This window comes from Lissotriton vulgaris, chromosome 4_1, assembly GCF_964263255.1.
Source record: "Lissotriton vulgaris chromosome 4_1, aLisVul1.2, whole genome shotgun sequence".
Classification (NCBI taxonomy): domain Eukaryota; kingdom Metazoa; phylum Chordata; class Amphibia; order Caudata; family Salamandridae; genus Lissotriton; species Lissotriton vulgaris.
In genome coordinates, this window is record NC_141691.1 from 1,602,974,162 (window position 1) to 1,602,984,248 (window position 10,087).

Here is a 10,087-nt window from a genome sequence, read left to right on the forward strand (position 1 = left end):
TACAGCACAAACAAACGAAATCCAGGCCACAATCCTTTTTGAGATAGCGTGCTTTTATTTCAGCAGCAACCACCCCGACGCGTTTCGGAGATCAAGTCTCCTTGTTCACGGGTATCAGTGTATCAGTGATGGTATTTGAGATGTCATCAGGGATGTCATCAGTGATGTCACTGACCATGTCATGAATGATGTAATATGTGACATCATCTATTTTAGAAAGACGGGGTAGCACCTGGCTCTGTGCTATTGATAGAATCAATCTGTGCGCTAACTGTATACACTTGCTAACTTAATAATCACTGTAACTGTCCAATTAGGAAAATATATTTCATTTTTATTGATATTTGTTTTTTTGCAGTATAAAAAATACAAGATATATAATATATCTCTATTCACTTTTCTGATGTGCACAAAAATAGATACATATTAGTACATAAATGTTCACATTATATCAAGTTTCATATAATAAGTTCAGACCATATATAGAAAAAACATATTCAAAATTACAATATCTTGTTAACATAAACACAAATAAGGACAGAAAGACACTGGTAGTGATATGCAGAATGCCACCAACACGTTTTGGCAAATGCCTTCTTCACGATTGTTCTCTTTACCAGTAAGTACTGTATGTAATTTTCCCAAACTTATTATCTGGATGCTTCTTCCTTTCATACAGGAGACGATGTGAGAAAAATGAACCTCTATATCGTTGGCTGGATTATACAGGCACTTATCCAAAAGTACTTCCTCAAACAAATGATCGTCCAGGCAATTGCTATGGTAGGTATATTCTCTGTATGCCATCCGCTGTGTCTAGCACGAGAATCAGTCAAAAAATGATAGTCCTAGTGGATGAGTTTTCAATATGCGGGGCACGATACATATGTGCAACTAAACTGTATACACTCGATAGTCACTTCTTTTGTCAGTGATTCATATATTTAATTGAGGATACATCTATATCCAATGGGTTGATTATCAAGGCCACAGCGAGAAAATCACGTCTCCTACTTCTCTCACATTTCATATGGCGTGTGACATCATCACCAGTGGCTTGCATGCGCGAGAGTTACAGTTAGTACAACTAACTATAACGGAGGAATTTCAATGGTTTTGTATGAGTGAAATGTCCAGCTAACTATAACACCCCTTAAACCTATGGTTATTTCAAAGAATTTCTAAGGTTTTTTAAATGATAATTCCTAACTATAACCTGCTTGAAACCTATGGTTTTTTCAGTGAATTTCAAAGGTTTTTAAATGATAATTCCTAACTATAACCTGCCTGAAACCTATGTTTTTTCAGTGAACTTCAAAGGTTTTTTTAAATGACAATTCCTAATTATAATGTTGACCACTTCCCCATATTTTCAACAACAAAACCAAATTTGCAATGCTACTTAAAAAAACAGGAATAGTTCCACTTACCACTAACAAATAAACATCAACATTTAACTTGTGTAAAGAGCAATATGTGATAGAGGTACTCATTTTACACTTCTGACACACAACAAAATCACAATACTCAGCGCCACTACCACTTCAACCACCCCTCCTGACCCCTCCCCCTCTACTACCTCAGAGGCAGCGCAAAACAGGACAACGGACCTTCCCAAAATAATATAGTCTCTCAACAGCACACTAGCTCAATGTTCAGAGATGTGGCAACCAACTATGTATAAGGTAAGGAATTCGCACATCAACAATAATGTACACAATTCTAATACTACCGGTGATATTCTATACACAACTCACTATACAAACCAAAAACGTTTCCGTGTGTAGATATACCATTGATACATGTAGAGTACTGCACAGTGGATGCAACCATATTATCTCAGACTCTGGGTAATATCTCGGTCATGTTGCTGTGTTGTCTCCCCCTCTTCAAGCAGAACTGAAGTGGGCTGATCCAACGTACGCAACATCAGCGTAAGAGTATAAATAATTAGCCTACTCCTTGGGCGTGGTTCACTTCTGCAAAGAGAAAAGACTGCCACAGCGAAGGTCCTCACCCTGCCACATGGCTGCCACTATGACCAGGTGCCTCCTCGATACAGGCCGATTGCGAACTCAGTGCCACAGCACCGCAGACTTATGTCTGTATCAACTACTGTTTTCCATCTACACTGCGGACAGCAGGGTTCACAACTTGAATTCAGCTTTGGATCTACACTACGCACAGCATTGAACTTATCCTTCATTTATGTAAGGCAGAGACAATTTTCCTTAAGTTTAAGCAGTAGGAAATTCAGCCTTCATTTATTTAATGCAGAGACAATTCTACTATATGTCTTCAGATTTTGTTTACATAAGTGACAAAAAGCATTCGTCCATGTCTGTCTCAACAACTGACTTCAATCTACACTGCATACAACAGGGTTCACAACTTGAATTCAGCTTTACATCTACACTACGGACAGCATTCAAGTTAGCCTTGATTTATATAAGGCAGAGACAATTTTGTTAATGGATGCCACAAAAAAGGTTCCTCAATATAGGTAAAAAGTACTACCTTCAAATGTACACTGCGATCAACAGAGTTCACTACTTGATACCAGAAGTGCAGAAGCACTACAAACAAAATGTAATTCAATCTCGATTTATTTAAGGCAGAGATAATTGTTTATGTTGACTACTGCCTTCTATCTACACTGCGTACAACAGGGTTCACAACTTGAATTCAGTTTTCCATCTACACTACGGACAGCATTCAAGTTATCCTTGCTTTATGTAAGGCAAAGACTATTTTGTTAAAGGATGCAACAAAAAACATTCCTCAATGACTGTAGTGAGTTCTGTTTTCAAATGTACACTGCGATCAAAAGAGTTTACAACTTGATACCAGTGGCGCATAAGCACTACAGATAACATAAAATTCAGTCTAGATTTATTTAAAGTAGAAAAATAGTACTGTGTCGTCAGATTTTGTCAATATATGTGACAAGAAAAAGCATTCCTCAATGTCTGTGCCAACTACAGCCTTCGATGTACTCTGCGAACAGCAGGGATTACAACTTGAAGTCACCTTTGCATACATACTACGGACAGGTAAGGAATTCAACCTTGATTAATTTAATGCAGAGACAATTGTACTGTATGAGTTCAGATTTTTTCAGATAGAATGACGATTGTACATTCCAGTAGACAAGAGACATTATACCACTGCGACCCCCCGAATCCACGAATCATCACAGGGTATGCACATGCTGAGTCTTTCAGTACTACTAACTCACTGCACAACAAGTCATTACCCCGTAGCCTTATTAACCCCTTAGCCGCAGTGGTAATTCTGCCATGGCACTGGGGGGAGGGGAGGCCGCGCGGCACCACCATGCTTGTGACGGAACCACTCCGTCATGAGCCACGGGTGTGCTGTGCTTGTAATGGAGTGGTTCTGTCTCGGCCCCGCCCGCTCATTAGAACGGCCACACAGGCGTGGAATTCCTGCAGCGTGGGCGGGGCGGCCGCGCTGTGATGGAACCACTCTGTCACCAGCACAGCGCATCCGTGGCTCATGACGGAGACGTTCCGTCACAAGCACGGAAGGGGTTAAAACAGAATTCACTAGGCAAAAAACATTGCTTTCAGTATAGCCCCCCCTGCATTACGCATTTTCGCATGGTACGTACAAGCTCAGCGGCAAAGATACTATTAACTCAGTGCACCATAAATCATCGGAAAGAAGAGTGAACAGTTTTATGTCAGCAATGAGGCATACTATCACTTTTAAGTGGAATTCATGCAGAATCCAATCGACAAAAGACATTACTCCAATTACTGTGCCCCTCTCCCCCCAGACCACACATCATCGCAGAATATGTACACGCTAAGCGCCAAAGGTACTAATAACTCAGTGCACCAAAAATGATTATCACGTGGCCTTACTAAGGCAACATTCACAACACAAAAACATTACTATCAGTACGGCCTGCCAGGAGCACGCATTATCGCAGGCTCCACAGAACCTCATTGTTTTCGATACCACTAACTCAGTGTAAACCAAACTAAGTATAACACCTATCAAACCCGACACAATAGCCCTTTATTATGCTTCCTTGAAAAACATATGTTATATCACTTTTCGATTTAGTTGAATAATAAAATGCACACTGCATACATGTTCTATCTTCCACTTCAATCATAATTGCAGATGATGCACTCCACCCTAAGATCTACACTGCATAGAACTTTACATGTACTCATCTGTATACTTTTTTACCATGTGTTTTTTAGTCTTGGTTTACTCTTGTTATCAGTCAGGTATTATTAAGAGAGCTCCAGAACGCATTTGAAAGTGCATTCTTCTTATGATTACTGTTTAAAATATATACACATAAGGGAAACAAGTACAAGTGTCTGGCAGTTCTGCTACGTTTTGTATTAGCTGGGTCATTAAGGAGGTAATAGGTTTGTGACCTTCCATTACAAATGTGTTTAACAGTTTCTAGAAATTTTTAATGCTTCTCATTGCTTTAAAGTGTGCAATTTCTGATATCTAGCTCTTTCCATGCACTTCTTTGCTTGATTTTGGTAATGGGAAAGTCTCACTCTAAGGGGCCGATTCTGATGTGGTTTGGAAATCATTCCAACCAAATCAGTTTGGGAATGGTTTCCTACCAACTCTGTTCGGGAAAGTCTGACCGACCAATTACGATGCAATCAGATGCTTCCAGATATGATGGGTCAGACTTCCATTGACTTCAATGGGAGCCTATGTTCCGATCTAATGCATAAGCTCCCATTGAAGAAAGGGGTGGCTGGGAAAAATCAGGCACCCTGTGGCAGGTACCCCATGGCGCCTGCCACTCTGTACATGGCTGACAAGGTGGGACCCATGGATACCCCCACAGGCCTGAATGGAAAGGCTTTGGGTACAGGGAGCCCGCTACAGGCCCACAAAGTCTGATTCACTTCAAATTGGAGTCAGATGTCATGATTCAGAAACGCTATCTGAATTCAGCATAATTATCGATCGTTCGGAAATGCAGCCCGTAGTGACGTACGAGTTTGCTCCGTACGGCACGGTCATTCCGAATGCCATCGGATTCAGACTAGGATATTCCTAGGATCTAACTCGCATTGTAATCGGTTGGTTGAAAACCTTTCCGATTCAGTTGGAAAGACACGTTCCCGATCTGATTAGGACAGAGCAAATGCCATTAGGAGGCCTTCCAAACCTCATCAGAATCGGCCCTTAAGTGTTGTACATTTGGTCGTTGAATGTCACTCCTAAACACACTTAAACCATGGGAATCTGACACACAAGCATTTTGAAAACTTGGCACTATGGTCTGGGTGCAAATTTGCAGGGCTTTCAGGATAGAATGTTGTAAGTATAGGTCAGGATGGTGTTTTGCAGAGAAGAGCTGAATGGGGCTTTGGTAAGAGGACCTGAATGAGGCTTTTGCCCAATGGAATTCCTAATCTACTGCTGATTTAGTTAGCCTTCTTACTCTTGTCTTGCTCTGCCCTTTTGTATGTTTGATGGGAGGCCCAACCCCCAAACATTTTGCTCAGGGGGGCTTGACAGAACAAAGTTTGAAGACCACTGCTGTAAGGATTTCGGTGGCTGTGGCTCCTTTCTCCACCACTCTGTAAATGTGCCTCCTGGTGCACTACTGCTTGGGGGATAAATCCGCTTGGATGTTCCGGGTCCTTGGGGGGCCAAAAAGCCTTCCTGTTACCTCCACTAAGTCCCTTACAGTGGGTTTTCTGAGAGCTGTTTGGAGGTACTGCCCTCTTTCTCCACCACTCTGCAAACGCGTCTACTAGTGAAACAACCATAGAAATTCACTTAAAAAACCAAAGGTTACAGGGACTTTATAGTTAGGAAATAGAATTTGAAAAATCTTAGAAATTCACTGAAAAAAACAAAGGTTACAGAGATATTCTAGTTAGAAGACAGAATTTAAAAAACCTTAGAAATACACCTTGTTGTGGACTGCAGGGGGAGCCTGAAGGTCCCCGCATTCCCTGCTGGCTCCCCGCCTCTTGCGGGAGCCGGTATTGATTTTGGACAGAGGCAGCTGCAAACATGTAGCTCCTCCTGTCCAAACGCAATTCTGCTCCACTGAATAGAAGGAAGAGCATTTTCAATGCTCTCGCTTCCATGAAGCGGAGCAGTGTTAGCTATGGCTTGGCAAGAGCAAGTCATAGCAAACTGAAGTGTCCTGGGGGTGGGCACCCCGGGACATTGCTGGAGCGGGCCCTGGAGGGGTGGCAGTCCCCAGGGTCATATACGGCTCCATGCGGGGCCGAGTGGCCCCCCTCCAACATTAATTTAATACTAGGGAGGTGGAGGTCCCTTGGGCTGCGTGGGCTCTGCGTTCTATTCCTCATTTGTGTGAGTTAGCCCCGGGGAGGTGGCGGCCCCCAGGCTGCGTGGTGGGGGCTGGAGCCCCACATGCAAAATTTGTGTAATATAGCACCGGGGAGGTGGTAGTCCCCGGGGCTGCGGGGGGCTGCATAGCACCACCCGCATTTCCTGTGTCTCAGCCCTGGAGAGGTGGCAGTCCCATGGGCTGTGGGGCCCTGCGTTGGGACCCACCATTATTTTTCATTCCCCCAGGACCTAGCCCACCCTAGGGCCTAAATTAAACGAAGCACAGGAGTCCGCTTGTAGTGTAGTTCCTAGTTTCCCACTAGGCCCTGCGCATTGGAATAACATAAACAGTAGTATCGACGTGGAACTGCTTATATTCCAGGCCTCCACTGACTATGCTAAACTTAATTGGGTTGTGTTACCAACTAGCTCAGAGGTCACTGGAAACTTTCTTCTCTGCATAGGAAGTGATCAGCTTCCTTGGCACAGACAAGAAGGGATTCAGCTTTCCAACAACCGTGCAACATGACAACTTTGCTCCTCAGATCAAGAGTCGATCTCTAGGGTCGTGTGAAACAATAGACATAGATTTCACTCAGTCAGTCTAGTGCAGTTTACTTTCACAGTATGTAGAGAATAGAGAGACGGGCGTGTATCAATAAAGGTTAACATTTATTGAACAGTCTTTCTTCTCATACAAGAGAAATGTATTGCCACAATTGCAATAACTGTTATTATAAAAAGTACGTACAGTAAGATAAGAATAGCGAAATAGAACTGTAAAAGCATTGATATGGTTTCTTAGCCATACAATGGTTTAAAAGTAATAAAACATATATACAGTCATATATACATTAGGCTAACATACTCAACTGGTGCTTCTAACTAAGCCTACCCCAGTGTGCCTGACCTAAGCCTAACACGTGAGAAGGGGAGTAAGTAAGTAGCTTAAGTTAAGTTGGTTTTGCCAAGGTTTGTTTCAAGAATTCTCGTCTAAGGGTTTAGTCAACACCATACCTCTGAATAGAATGATGGAGGATTGGTATCTCCTTCAGGGGTCTCTCTCGATATCCCAGTCACCTGCGAGGGTAAACTGGAAGCGCCGGGACTGGATTTCTCTGCACGAGAAAGGCAGCGGCTTCTCTCAGCGCGTCGAGGAAGGAGGGGTGACAGCGTCCGCGGGCAGCTGGGCTGGATGTCTTCGCAGAGGACGGCTGCACGGCTCCTCAAGCGTACTGCACCATAGGTCGCGCTGTAGCGGCGATAATGGTAATCAGTAGCTTCACCACCACAGGATAGCAGGCTGCAGCGACAGAGTGCTAGTTTTTACCAACACGGGGTCATGCAGGCAGCTGGCATCAGCAACATGTTCGCTCATTGCTTAAGGCAACGTTGGTAATATTTATACCTGACAGGTGCCGGGTTTGACGCAAGTTTGCTGGACATAAGACGTCAATTAAAGATGTCACTAGGAAGTGATAGTTATCAGTTGCTCATTAGAGTTCCATTACTAATCAAAACATAGCAAGCGGGGATTTCCAGGTTTGCTAAGTTTTTATCTTGTTGAAGAACTCGGAGTGTTATCTAGGAATATCAGATAGTGACTGCTGCTCTGTCATTGCACTAATTGGTCGCAAAGGAAGTAGCAGAGAGTCATGCTGGAATGTGGCTCTGTGGCTCTGCTCGTGTGAGGCCAGAGATGACTTTACAGAAAATCGCACTTGAACGGTTATGCCAATATAGGGAATAAATGGATTTATAGCCGAATAGGGGCATAAGGTCACAGTATCGATCAGGAACCTAGATAAGCACATGACACCCACTCCACGAATTCATGTCCATCAAAATTACTAAAACTAAGCAATTAGATGCATGTGTAACATTGTGTAACATAGCCCACCCCAAAATACATAAATGCATTCGAAATAGGCGTACTTGTAATACATGGAATTTAGGTACTGTACGTAGTTTTAAAAGCATAGTAATCATTCAAAAATTATTGCATATGAAATCAATGAACGATTATGCATAAAGAATTACACATGAAGTATCTCTGACAGAAGAAATGCGAGATAAATCATCACATAAAAATGCATTGTAATAATATGTGTGCTAGAGGCTGGTGTTATGTTGTTATGTCTCTAGATGTGTTTTTTTAGAAATAGAAGTGTGAAGCTTCTGTTCTCTAAGAATAGTTTTTACGTTAAGCAAAGAATTGTTCGTGCCAAAAGGAAAGGGTCAATATTAAAAAATTGTCCAATTCAAAGAAAAATCAGTTTACCAAAGCTCCTGGCAGTTTTATGTTGATCAAAACTGAAGGCCGAATTCAGAGTTCATGGGAACGCCGTGTGTCGGAAAGCTTTTCAAAAGTTATTGTTTCTCTGTGGGTGAGAACATCGTATCAGACAGGCTCGCAAAGAATTGGTCTACAAAATCAGGTGATAGTTCAACCAAATTAGATAGCGCTGTAACTTGGCAGGTGTGAGAATGATTGCTGTCATCGAAGACAGGACCAGCCCTGCTCACAGAACGTTGTACCTGGATGATGTTGCTTTTGTCACTCGCTCCACTGTTACCACTTGGCTGTAGTACAGGAGTCTCCACGAATGCCGTCATCAGGATTGGTAGCCGCTGGGGACAACACAATGCGCGAGCCGTTATTGGACTGAGCAAAGTATCGACGTCCATTGGTACTGCTGATGGAAGTGAAAGACAGATGTCCAACACGCATTCATCGCCGCAAAGCATACACCGTAGCACAGGTAAAATGCAATTTTGCCATATTGGTCTGAATGAAAGGAACCAGGTCATATTTAGATCTCTCAGCCTGGCCAATCCGAGGACGTTAGTTATCCTGTCCCTGTAGCGCATTGCTAGGATTGTTTCTTCCATTCCCATGGGAGCTATGTCTGAGCCGAGGCCTGCCATAACGTAGCAGGAGGGTCAAAAATAGAATCCCTGCGATGAGTCCAAAAAATAGTGGAATACCACCAAAGATGGAGTGCACAAAATTAGGAAAGATTCCCAAAATTGCCTGGAAGGGTGTCAGCAGTCCCGTAAAGACTGTCTTAAATATGCCTGGGATGCTTGTAGCACTAGACATGTTAAGGAGTTGGTCGAGCATTTGTACGAAATGCACGGGGCAATTTGTTGATAAAAGGTCATGGACCTCAGTAGCCGTCCTTGCGACTAGAAGATCATACGTCTCTTTAGATGACGTTATAGGCACTGTTGTCTGTAAAAGCACAGATTTCATTTTGCTTAATGTATCAATTCGTATAGAATAGAGATTCAGACGAGGCCAGAGGGGAGTCACTAAGTCTGGAGGCCCGCTCGGGAACAATGCTTGCATGCAACATTTGACCATGGACGTTACTTGTACTAGATAACTTTTTCCGGGCGCGAGGCCACAGCACCTGTGATCCGTTCTTAGAATGTAACTCCCGTTTGCGAGTTGCATAAAGAAGGGCTCTATCTGAGTTGCAGGTGTGACTAGCTGGTGGCATGAAAGGTTGTTTGAATTTCCATCACATGCTCCGTGTAAATTAATACCCTGACACAAAAGTATACCGCTTAGTGAGTGTTTACAGTTGTCACCACTAAGAAATACATTTTTGTCGCTGTCACTATAGCAAGAATGAGTGTATGGTAATTTCCATTCGGATTTAACATATCCCTTACCCAATTGTTCATACTGGCCAGCAGGTATGTATTCAAGGCATTTTTTAAAGCGGAAAGTTGTTATCGGAATTGTGATAAT